This window comes from Montipora foliosa, chromosome 3 (assembly GCF_036669935.1).
Source record: "Montipora foliosa isolate CH-2021 chromosome 3, ASM3666993v2, whole genome shotgun sequence".
NCBI classification, from domain to species: domain Eukaryota; kingdom Metazoa; phylum Cnidaria; class Anthozoa; order Scleractinia; family Acroporidae; genus Montipora; species Montipora foliosa.
Genome location: NC_090871.1, coordinates 2,123,316 through 2,137,161, shown reverse-complemented (window position 1 = coordinate 2,137,161; position 13,846 = coordinate 2,123,316).

Genomic DNA, 13,846 nt, shown 5'->3' with positions numbered 1-13,846 from the left:
ACCGCCCTTGTCAATATAGCGTAAGAATTAGATGGCTTATATATTCAAGAGAAAACTCATTTTATCTGTCATATGGTAAGCACTGGAGTCGCAGATTACAAAGTGTGCGCATGCGCCCTGCTAAAGGTAACATACATACAGTCATAAACTTTTTCCGAACTAACTACAGGAGCTAATATCTTCGAGAAATTACATTTACAGCTAAAATACATAGCATATACAGATACCTACTAAATACATAATATTTAAAGATATATTCATTACAAAGAAAAGCCGCTGTACAAAATGCGGCCCTGGATTCTCTTTTAAAAGCAGTAAACTCGTAGGTACGGATAAAATCAGGTAGCGCATTCCGCAACTTAGCTGATACGTAAGAAAAAAGAGGACTAAGACCATAACTGGTTGTTCCAGGTTTATTGAGGAACAGAATGTAATTTCCGCGACGATCACGCATAAGAAGGGGACGGGAGAGAAAACATATTTTTCATATAAGCAGAAAAACCCTTTTTTCAAAAAAAAGAAAAAAAAAAAACAGAAGATACTTTTATCAAGCAATACGAGGAAATTTTGAATGCGCTTAATGCATAGAGATGTCGAGCTTGACTTTCGTACTAAGAGGACAGGTAATTTGCAAATATAAATATCGTTATTCTCTTATTTACATTATTATACTGTTTCTTTGACACGAGAATTACAGCGAAATGAAAGCACCACTTTGTCGCGAATTTTCTATGATAAAAACTTGTTCAGAAATTTAAATCTACGTTAACAGCACACACCAGGCCTACTTCTGAGTATCTGGCTAGAAATCATTTCCTCTGGCCGCGCTTCAGCCATTCCATGAGGGCCAGTCTCGTGCTTCTCAAGTTGCCTCGCTCATGCCCAAAAAGAATTCTGGGTAATTCTGCCATTCCATGACAAGGGAAGACTCCCGACTCTCATTTTATATATTTTTTTCATAAGTGTCGGGCCACCCAGTCCTACCAGCAAAATACCGCATCGATTGAAGATTTTAGCTTTCAGAACTTGCCCAAATTGTACGGGTAGGTCCTAGAACTCGTCCACAGAAAGGCCAGAGAGACAACTTCACTCGTGAACCACCATGTTTACAACAGAGCATTTTAGGCGTCCCAGTCTGCATGAAACCATCTCTCACCTCTGTCTCGAGAAAGCCAGACACGCACGGTTCTTACGTTACGTTTATGCCTGTAGAATCGTGAAGTGAAATGTCAATTGCTGGTAAAGACCAGCATGTTAATTTTTTTGGTAGGCTAGGTATCGAAGAGCCAGAACATTTGCGCATGCGCTGACGGAATGTTTGAACAAGAGAGAAAAACGCAGTACCTCCAGACACCGGCGCTGGAGCGTCGTACCAAACGAGTCATGCCGGGATTTCGGCCCGTGCGATCGCTTTTGGACGCAGTTGGCCCTTCGCTGCTTTCTGCTACCGACCTTGCCTCCCGGTACGGCATTGAGGGAGAGATATGTCGGCCCCTAAACCATATGTGACAAATCCCACGCCTACTCACAGCTCCAAACCGCCCTTGTCAATATAGCGTAAGAATTAGATGGCTTATATATTCAAGAGAAAACTCATTTTATCTGTCATATGGTAAGCACTGGAGTCGCAGATTACAAAGTGTGCGCATGCGCCCTGCTAAAGGTAACATACATACAGTCATAAACTTTTTCCGAACTAACTACAGGAGCTAATATCTTCGAGAAATTACATTTACAGCTAAAATACATAGCATATACAGATACCTACTAAATACATAATATTTAAAGATATATTCATTACAAAGAAAAGCCGCTGTACAAAATGCGGCCCTGGATTCTCTTTTAAAAGCAGTAAACTCGTAGGTACGGATAAAATCAGGTAGCGCATTCCGCAACTTAGCTGATACGTAAGAAAAAAGAGGACTAAGACCATAACTGGTTGTTCCAGGTTTATTGAGGAACAGAATGTAATTTCCGCGACGATCACGCATAAGAAGGGGACGGGAGAGAAAACATATTTTTCATATAAGCAGAAAAACCCTTTTTTCAAAAAAAAGAAAAAAAAAAAAACAGAAGATACTTTTATCAAGCAATACGAGGAAATTTTGAATGCGCTTAATGCATAGAGATGTCGAGCTTGACTTTCGTACTAAGAGGACAGGTAATTTGCAAATATAAATATCGTTATTCTCTTATTTACATTATTATACTGTTTCTTTGACACGAGAATTACAGCGAAATGAAAGCACCACTTTGTCGCGAATTTTCTATGATAAAAACTTGTTCAGAAATTTAAATCTACGTTAACAGCACACACCAGGCCTACTTCTGAGTATCTGGCTAGAAATCATTTCCTCTGGCCGCGCTTCAGCCATTCCATGAGGGCCAGTCTCGTGCTTCTCAAGTTGCCTCGCTCATGCCCAAAAAGAATTCTGGGTAATTCTGCCATTCCATGACAAGGGAAGACTCCCGACTCTCATTTTATATATTTTTTTCATAAGTGTCGGGCCACCCAGTCCTACCAGCAAAATACCGCATCGATTGAAGATTTTAGCTTTCAGAACTTGCCCAAATTGTACGGGTAGGTCCTAGAACTCGTCCACAGAAAGGCCAGAGAGACAACTTCACTCGTGAACCACCATGTTTACAACAGAGCATTTTAGGCGTCCCAGTCTGCATGAAACCATCTCTCACCTCTGTCTCGAGAAAGCCAGACACGCACGGTTCTTACGTTACGTTTATGCCTGTAGAATCGTGAAGTGAAATGTCAATTGCTGGTAAAGACCAGCATGTTAATTTTTTTGGTAGGCTAGGTATCGAAGAGCCAGAACATTTGCGCATGCGCTGACGGAATGTTTGAACAAGAGAGAAAAACGCAGTACCTCCAGACACCGGCGCTGGAGCGTCGTACCAAACGAGTCATGCCGGGATTTCGGCCCGTGCGATCGCTTTTGGACGCAGTTGGCCCTTCGCTGCTTTCTGCTACCGACCTTGCCTCCCGGTACGGCATTGAGGGAGAGATATGTCGGCCCCTAAACCATATGTGACAAATCCCACGCCTACTCACAGCTCCAAACCGCCCTTGTCAATATAGCGTAAGAATTAGATGGCTTATATATTCAAGAGAAAACTCATTTTATCTGTCATATGGTAAGCACTGGAGTCGCAGATTACAAAGTGTGCGCATGCGCCCTGCTAAAGGTAACATACATACAGTCATAAACTTTTTCCGAACTAACTACAGGAGCTAATATCTTCGAGAAATTACATTTACAGCTAAAATACATAGCATATACAGATACCTACTAAATACATAATATTTAAAGATATATTCATTACAAAGAAAAGCCGCTGTACAAAATGCGGCCCTGGATTCTCTTTTAAAAGCAGTAAACTCGTAGGTACGGATAAAATCAGGTAGCGCATTCCGCAACTTAGCTGATACGTAAGAAAAAAGAGGACTAAGACCATAACTGGTTGTTCCAGGTTTATTGAGGAACAGAATGTAATTTCCGCGACGATCACGCATAAGAAGGGGACGGGAGAGAAAACATATTTTTCATATAAGCAGAAAAACCCTTTTTTCAAAAAAAAGAAAAAAAAAAAAACAGAAGATACTTTTATCAAGCAATACGAGGAAATTTTGAATGCGCTTAATGCATAGAGATGTCGAGCTTGACTTTCGTACTAAGAGGACAGGTAATTTGCAAATATAAATATCGTTATTCTCTTATTTACATTATTATACTGTTTCTTTGACACGAGAATTACAGCGAAATGAAAGCACCACTTTGTCGCGAATTTTCTATGATAAAAACTTGTTCAGAAATTTAAATCTACGTTAACAGCACACACCAGGCCTACTTCTGAGTATCTGGCTAGAAATCATTTCCTCTGGCCGCGCTTCAGCCATTCCATGAGGGCCAGTCTCGTGCTTCTCAAGTTGCCTCGCTCATGCCCAAAAAGAATTCTGGGTAATTCTGCCATTCCATGACAAGGGAAGACTCCCGACTCTCATTTTATATATTTTTTTCATAAGTGTCGGGCCACCCAGTCCTACCAGCAAAATACCGCATCGATTGAAGATTTTAGCTTTCAGAACTTGCCCAAATTGTACGGGTAGGTCCTAGAACTCGTCCACAGAAAGGCCAGAGAGACAACTTCACTCGTGAACCACCATGTTTACAACAGAGCATTTTAGGCGTCCCAGTCTGCATGAAACCATCTCTCACCTCTGTCTCGAGAAAGCCAGACACGCACGGTTCTTACGTTACGTTTATGCCTGTAGAATCGTGAAGTGAAATGTCAATTGCTGGTAAAGACCAGCATGTTAATTTTTTTGGTAGGCTAGGTATCGAAGAGCCAGAACATTTGCGCATGCGCTGACGGAATGTTTGAACAAGAGAGAAAAACGCAGTACCTCCAGACACCGGCGCTGGAGCGTCGTACCAAACGAGTCATGCCGGGATTTCGGCCCGTGCGATCGCTTTTGGACGCAGTTGGCCCTTCGCTGCTTTCTGCTACCGACCTTGCCTCCCGGTACGGCATTGAGGGAGAGATATGTCGGCCCCTAAACCATATGTGACAAATCCCACGCCTACTCACAGCTCCAAACCGCCCTTGTCAATATAGCGTAAGAATTAGATGGCTTATATATTCAAGAGAAAACTCATTTTATCTGTCATATGGTAAGCACTGGAGTCGCAGATTACAAAGTGTGCGCATGCGCCCTGCTAAAGGTAACATACATACAGTCATAAACTTTTTCCGAACTAACTACAGGAGCTAATATCTTCGAGAAATTACATTTACAGCTAAAATACATAGCATATACAGATACCTACTAAATACATAATATTTAAAGATATATTCATTACAAAGAAAAGCCGCTGTACAAAATGCGGCCCTGGATTCTCTTTTAAAAGCAGTAAACTCGTAGGTACGGATAAAATCAGGTAGCGCATTCCGCAACTTAGCTGATACGTAAGAAAAAAGAGGACTAAGACCATAACTGGTTGTTCCAGGTTTATTGAGGAACAGAATGTAATTTCCGCGACGATCACGCATAAGAAGGGGACGGGAGAGAAAACATATTTTTCATATAAGCAGAAAAACCCTTTTTTCAAAAAAAAGAAAAAAAAAAAAACAGAAGATACTTTTATCAAGCAATACGAGGAAATTTTGAATGCGCTTAATGCATAGAGATGTCGAGCTTGACTTTCGTACTAAGAGGACAGGTAATTTGCAAATATAAATATCGTTATTCTCTTATTTACATTATTATACTGTTTCTTTGACACGAGAATTACAGCGAAATGAAAGCACCACTTTGTCGCGAATTTTCTATGATAAAAACTTGTTCAGAAATTTAAATCTACGTTAACAGCACACACCAGGCCTACTTCTGAGTATCTGGCTAGAAATCATTTCCTCTGGCCGCGCTTCAGCCATTCCATGAGGGCCAGTCTCGTGCTTCTCAAGTTGCCTCGCTCATGCCCAAAAAGAATTCTGGGTAATTCTGCCATTCCATGACAAGGGAAGACTCCCGACTCTCATTTTATATATTTTTTTCATAAGTGTCGGGCCACCCAGTCCTACCAGCAAAATACCGCATCGATTGAAGATTTTAGCTTTCAGAACTTGCCCAAATTGTACGGGTAGGTCCTAGAACTCGTCCACAGAAAGGCCAGAGAGACAACTTCACTCGTGAACCACCATGTTTACAACAGAGCATTTTAGGCGTCCCAGTCTGCATGAAACCATCTCTCACCTCTGTCTCGAGAAAGCCAGACACGCACGGTTCTTACGTTACGTTTATGCCTGTAGAATCGTGAAGTGAAATGTCAATTGCTGGTAAAGACCAGCATGTTAATTTTTTTGGTAGGCTAGGTATCGAAGAGCCAGAACATTTGCGCATGCGCTGACGGAATGTTTGAACAAGAGAGAAAAACGCAGTACCTCCAGACACCGGCGCTGGAGCGTCGTACCAAACGAGTCATGCCGGGATTTCGGCCCGTGCGATCGCTTTTGGACGCAGTTGGCCCTTCGCTGCTTTCTGCTACCGACCTTGCCTCCCGGTACGGCATTGAGGGAGAGATATGTCGGCCCCTAAACCATATGTGACAAATCCCACGCCTACTCACAGCTCCAAACCGCCCTTGTCAATATAGCGTAAGAATTAGATGGCTTATATATTCAAGAGAAAACTCATTTTATCTGTCATATGGTAAGCACTGGAGTCGCAGATTACAAAGTGTGCGCATGCGCCCTGCTAAAGGTAACATACATACAGTCATAAACTTTTTCCGAACTAACTACAGGAGCTAATATCTTCGAGAAATTACATTTACAGCTAAAATACATAGCATATACAGATACCTACTAAATACATAATATTTAAAGATATATTCATTACAAAGAAAAGCCGCTGTACAAAATGCGGCCCTGGATTCTCTTTTAAAAGCAGTAAACTCGTAGGTACGGATAAAATCAGGTAGCGCATTCCGCAACTTAGCTGATACGTAAGAAAAAAGAGGACTAAGACCATAACTGGTTGTTCCAGGTTTATTGAGGAACAGAATGTAATTTCCGCGACGATCACGCATAAGAAGGGGACGGGAGAGAAAACATATTTTTCATATAAGCAGAAAAACCCTTTTTTCAAAAAAAAGAAAAAAAAAAAACAGAAGATACTTTTATCAAGCAATACGAGGAAATTTTGAATGCGCTTAATGCATAGAGATGTCGAGCTTGACTTTCGTACTAAGAGGACAGGTAATTTGCAAATATAAATATCGTTATTCTCTTATTTACATTATTATACTGTTTCTTTGACACGAGAATTACAGCGAAATGAAAGCACCACTTTGTCGCGAATTTTCTATGATAAAAACTTGTTCAGAAATTTAAATCTACGTTAACAGCACACACCAGGCCTACTTCTGAGTATCTGGCTAGAAATCATTTCCTCTGGCCGCGCTTCAGCCATTCCATGAGGGCCAGTCTCGTGCTTCTCAAGTTGCCTCGCTCATGCCCAAAAAGAATTCTGGGTAATTCTGCCATTCCATGACAAGGGAAGACTCCCGACTCTCATTTTATATATTTTTTTCATAAGTGTCGGGCCACCCAGTCCTACCAGCAAAATACCGCATCGATTGAAGATTTTAGCTTTCAGAACTTGCCCAAATTGTACGGGTAGGTCCTAGAACTCGTCCACAGAAAGGCCAGAGAGACAACTTCACTCGTGAACCACCATGTTTACAACAGAGCATTTTAGGCGTCCCAGTCTGCATGAAACCATCTCTCACCTCTGTCTCGAGAAAGCCAGACACGCACGGTTCTTACGTTACGTTTATGCCTCTAGAATCGTGAAGTGAAATGTCAATTGCTGGTAAAGACCAGCATGTTAATTTTTTTGGTAGGCTAGGTATCGAAGAGCCAGAACATTTGCGCATGCGCTGACGGAATGTTTGAACAAGAGAGAAAAACGCAGTACCTCCAGACACCGGCGCTGGAGCGTCGTACCAAACGAGTCATGCCGGGATTTCGGCCCGTGCGATCGCTTTTGGACGCAGTTGGCCCTTCGCTGCTTTCTGCTACCGACCTTGCCTCCCGGTACGGCATTGAGGGAGAGATATGTCGGCCCCTAAACCATATGTGACAAATCCCACGCCTACTCACAGCTCCAAACCGCCCTTGTCAATATAGCGTAAGAATTAGATGGCTTATATATTCAAGAGAAAACTCATTTTATCTGTCATATGGTAAGCACTGGAGTCGCAGATTACAAAGTGTGCGCATGCGCCCTGCTAAAGGTAACATACATACAGTCATAAACTTTTTCCGAACTAACTACAGGAGCTAATATCTTCGAGAAATTACATTTACAGCTAAAATACATAGCATATACAGATACCTACTAAATACATAATATTTAAAGATATATTCATTACAAAGAAAAGCCGCTGTACAAAATGCGGCCCTGGATTCTCTTTTAAAAGCAGTAAACTCGTAGGTACGGATAAAATCAGGTAGCGCATTCCGCAACTTAGCTGATACGTAAGAAAAAAGAGGACTAAGACCATAACTGGTTGTTCCAGGTTTATTGAGGAACAGAATGTAATTTCCGCGACGATCACGCATAAGAAGGGGACGGGAGAGAAAACATATTTTTCATATAAGCAGAAAAACCCTTTTTTCAAAAAAAAGAAAAAAAAAAAAACAGAAGATACTTTTATCAAGCAATACGAGGAAATTTTGAATGCGCTTAATGCATAGAGATGTCGAGCTTGACTTTCGTACTAAGAGGACAGGTAATTTGCAAATATAAATATCGTTATTCTCTTATTTACATTATTATACTGTTTCTTTGACACGAGAATTACAGCGAAATGAAAGCACCACTTTGTCGCGAATTTTCTATGATAAAAACTTGTTCAGAAATTTAAATCTACGTTAACAGCACACACCAGGCCTACTTCTGAGTATCTGGCTAGAAATCATTTCCTCTGGCCGCGCTTCAGCCATTCCATGAGGGCCAGTCTCGTGCTTCTCAAGTTGCCTCGCTCATGCCCAAAAAGAATTCTGGGTAATTCTGCCATTCCATGACAAGGGAAGACTCCCGACTCTCATTTTATATATTTTTTTCATAAGTGTCGGGCCACCCAGTCCTACCAGCAAAATACCGCATCGATTGAAGATTTTAGCTTTCAGAACTTGCCCAAATTGTACGGGTAGGTCCTAGAACTCGTCCACAGAAAGGCCAGAGAGACAACTTCACTCGTGAACCACCATGTTTACAACAGAGCATTTTAGGCGTCCCAGTCTGCATGAAACCATCTCTCACCTCTGTCTCGAGAAAGCCAGACACGCACGGTTCTTACGTTACGTTTATGCCTCTAGAATCGTGAAGTGAAATGTCAATTGCTGGTAAAGACCAGCATGTTAATTTTTTTGGTAGGCTAGGTATCGAAGAGCCAGAACATTTGCGCATGCGCTGACGGAATGTTTGAACAAGAGAGAAAAACGCAGTACCTCCAGACACCGGCGCTGGAGCGTCGTACCAAACGAGTCATGCCGGGATTTCGGCCCGTGCGATCGCTTTTGGACGCAGTTGGCCCTTCGCTGCTTTCTGCTACCGACCTTGCCTCCCGGTACGGCATTGAGGGAGAGATATGTCGGCCCCTAAACCATATGTGACAAATCCCACGCCTACTCACAGCTCCAAACCGCCCTTGTCAATATAGCGTAAGAATTAGATGGCTTATATATTCAAGAGAAAACTCATTTTATCTGTCATATGGTAAGCACTGGAGTCGCAGATTACAAAGTGTGCGCATGCGCCCTGCTAAAGGTAACATACATACAGTCATAAACTTTTTCCGAACTAACTACAGGAGCTAATATCTTCGAGAAATTACATTTACAGCTAAAATACATAGCATATACAGATACCTACTAAATACATAATATTTAAAGATATATTCATTACAAAGAAAAGCCGCTGTACAAAATGCGGCCCTGGATTCTCTTTTAAAAGCAGTAAACTCGTAGGTACGGATAAAATCAGGTAGCGCATTCCGCAACTTAGCTGATACGTAAGAAAAAAGAGGACTAAGACCATAACTGGTTGTTCCAGGTTTATTGAGGAACAGAATGTAATTTCCGCGACGATCACGCATAAGAAGGGGACGGGAGAGAAAACATATTTTTCATATAAGCAGAAAAACCCTTTTTTCAAAAAAAAGAAAAAAAAAAAAACAGAAGATACTTTTATCAAGCAATACGAGGAAATTTTGAATGCGCTTAATGCATAGAGATGTCGAGCTTGACTTTCGTACTAAGAGGACAGGTAATTTGCAAATATAAATATCGTTATTCTCTTATTTACATTATTATACTGTTTCTTTGACACGAGAATTACAGCGAAATGAAAGCACCACTTTGTCGCGAATTTTCTATGATAAAAACTTGTTCAGAAATTTAAATCTACGTTAACAGCACACACCAGGCCTACTTCTGAGTATCTGGCTAGAAATCATTTCCTCTGGCCGCGCTTCAGCCATTCCATGAGGGCCAGTCTCGTGCTTCTCAAGTTGCCTCGCTCATGCCCAAAAAGAATTCTGGGTAATTCTGCCATTCCATGACAAGGGAAGACTCCCGACTCTCATTTTATATATTTTTTTCATAAGTGTCGGGCCACCCAGTCCTACCAGCAAAATACCGCATCGATTGAAGATTTTAGCTTTCAGAACTTGCCCAAATTGTACGGGTAGGTCCTAGAACTCGTCCACAGAAAGGCCAGAGAGACAACTTCACTCGTGAACCACCATGTTTACAACAGAGCATTTTAGGCGTCCCAGTCTGCATGAAACCATCTCTCACCTCTGTCTCGAGAAAGCCAGACACGCACGGTTCTTACGTTACGTTTATGCCTCTAGAATCGTGAAGTGAAATGTCAATTGCTGGTAAAGACCAGCATGTTAATTTTTTTGGTAGGCTAGGTATCGAAGAGCCAGAACATTTGCGCATGCGCTGACGGAATGTTTGAACAAGAGAGAAAAACGCAGTACCTCCAGACACCGGCGCTGGAGCGTCGTACCAAACGAGTCATGCCGGGATTTCGGCCCGTGCGATCGCTTTTGGACGCAGTTGGCCCTTCGCTGCTTTCTGCTACCGACCTTGCCTCCCGGTACGGCATTGAGGGAGAGATATGTCGGCCCCTAAACCATATGTGACAAATCCCACGCCTACTCACAGCTCCAAACCGCCCTTGTCAATATAGCGTAAGAATTAGATGGCTTATATATTCAAGAGAAAACTCATTTTATCTGTCATATGGTAAGCACTGGAGTCGCAGATTACAAAGTGTGCGCATGCGCCCTGCTAAAGGTAACATACATACAGTCATAAACTTTTTCCGAACTAACTACAGGAGCTAATATCTTCGAGAAATTACATTTACAGCTAAAATACATAGCATATACAGATACCTACTAAATACATAATATTTAAAGATATATTCATTACAAAGAAAAGCCGCTGTACAAAATGCGGCCCTGGATTCTCTTTTAAAAGCAGTAAACTCGTAGGTACGGATAAAATCAGGTAGCGCATTCCGCAACTTAGCTGATACGTAAGAAAAAAGAGGACTAAGACCATAACTGGTTGTTCCAGGTTTATTGAGGAACAGAATGTAATTTCCGCGACGATCACGCATAAGAAGGGGACGGGAGAGAAAACATATTTTTCATATAAGCAGAAAAACCCTTTTTTCAAAAAAAAGAAAAAAAAAAAAAACAGAAGATACTTTTATCAAGCAATACGAGGAAATTTTGAATGCGCTTAATGCATAGAGATGTCGAGCTTGACTTTCGTACTAAGAGGACAGGTAATTTGCAAATATAAATATCGTTATTCTCTTATTTACATTATTATACTGTTTCTTTGACACGAGAATTACAGCGAAATGAAAGCACCACTTTGTCGCGAATTTTCTATGATAAAAACTTGTTCAGAAATTTAAATCTACGTTAACAGCACACACCAGGCCTACTTCTGAGTATCTGGCTAGAAATCATTTCCTCTGGCCGCGCTTCAGCCATTCCATGAGGGCCAGTCTCGTGCTTCTCAAGTTGCCTCGCTCATGCCCAAAAAGAATTCTGGGTAATTCTGCCATTCCATGACAAGGGAAGACTCCCGACTCTCATTTTATATATTTTTTTCATAAGTGTCGGGCCACCCAGTCCTACCAGCAAAATACCGCATCGATTGAAGATTTTAGCTTTCAGAACTTGCCCAAATTGTACGGGTAGGTCCTAGAACTCGTCCACAGAAAGGCCAGAGAGACAACTTCACTCGTGAACCACCATGTTTACAACAGAGCATTTTAGGCGTCCCAGTCTGCATGAAACCATCTCTCACCTCTGTCTCGAGAAAGCCAGACACGCACGGTTCTTACGTTACGTTTATGCCTGTAGAATCGTGAAGTGAAATGTCAATTGCTGGTAAAGACCAGCATGTTAATTTTTTTGGTAGGCTAGGTATCGAAGAGCCAGAACATTTGCGCATGCGCTGACGGAATGTTTGAACAAGAGAGAAAAACGCAGTACCTCCAGACACCGGCGCTGGAGCGTCGTACCAAACGAGTCATGCCGGGATTTCGGCCCGTGCGATCGCTTTTGGACGCAGTTGGCCCTTCGCTGCTTTCTGCTACCGACCTTGCCTCCCGGTACGGCATTGAGGGAGAGATATGTCGGCCCCTAAACCATATGTGACAAATCCCACGCCTACTCACAGCTCCAAACCGCCCTTGTCAATATAGCGTAAGAATTAGATGGCTTATATATTCAAGAGAAAACTCATTTTATCTGTCATATGGTAAGCACTGGAGTCGCAGATTACAAAGTGTGCGCATGCGCCCTGCTAAAGGTAACATACATACAGTCATAAACTTTTTCCGAACTAACTACAGGAGCTAATATCTTCGAGAAATTACATTTACAGCTAAAATACATAGCATATACAGATACCTACTAAATACATAATATTTAAAGATATATTCATTACAAAGAAAAGCCGCTGTACAAAATGCGGCCCTGGATTCTCTTTTAAAAGCAGTAAACTCGTAGGTACGGATAAAATCAGGTAGCGCATTCCGCAACTTAGCTGATACGTAAGAAAAAAGAGGACTAAGACCATAACTGGTTGTTCCAGGTTTATTGAGGAACAGAATGTAATTTCCGCGACGATCACGCATAAGTGGGGGACGGGAGAGAAAACATATTTTTCATATAAGCAGAAAAACCCTTTTTTCAAAAAAAAGGAAAAAAAAAAAAACAGAAGATACTTTTATCAAGCAATACGAGGAAATTTTGAATGCGCTTAATGCATAGAGATGTCGAGCTTGACTTTCGTACTAAGAGGACAGGTAATTTGCAAATATAAATATCGTTATTCTCTTATTTACATTATTATACTGTTTCTTTGACACGAGAATTACAGCGAAATGAAAGCACCACTTTGTCGCGAATTTTCTATGATAAAAACTTGTTCAGAAATTTAAATCTACGTTAACAGCACACACCAGGCCTACTTCTGAGTATCTGGCTAGAAATCATTTCCTCTGGCCGCGCTTCAGCCATTCCATGAGGGCCAGTCTCGTGCTTCTCAAGTTGCCTCGCTCATGCCCAAAAAGAATTCTGGGTAATTCTGCCATTCCATGACAAGGGAAGACTCCCGACTCTCATTTTATATATTTTTTTCATAAGTGTCGGGCCACCCAGTCCTACCAGCAAAATACCGCATCGATTGAAGATTTTAGCTTTCAGAACTTGCCCAAATTGTACGGGTAGGTCCTAGAACTCGTCCACAGAAAGGCCAGAGAGACAACTTCACTCGTGAACCACCATGTTTACAACAGAGCATTTTAGGCGTCCCAGTTTGCTGCATGAAACCATCTCTCACCTCTGTTTTCTTTCAAAGGGTTGCCTTTACCCACATTCCGGCTTAATGATGCCAGCTTGGGGTTTTCTGTGTACGAAGATGGCCCAAAAAACCACTTATAAAATGATGAACCTACCAGATGAAGGTGAACTCGCTCGCTCTCCTAAATGTGAACTGGACATTTGTCACGTGATGTTCATACCTGAGCCCACATTGACCCAAAACAGCAGATGTTTCAAGGAGTACTTGTTACACGGACCCTTACAGGCAGAACCAAGTTGTGCAGACCGTTTATCGCCGAAAAAGTACAAAAAAAAAAAATCAAACAAACATGCACTTAGCACTTTAATAAAAGGTTAACAGGTAAGTGATACGAAGAGTGGGGAGTAATAATCATGACCGA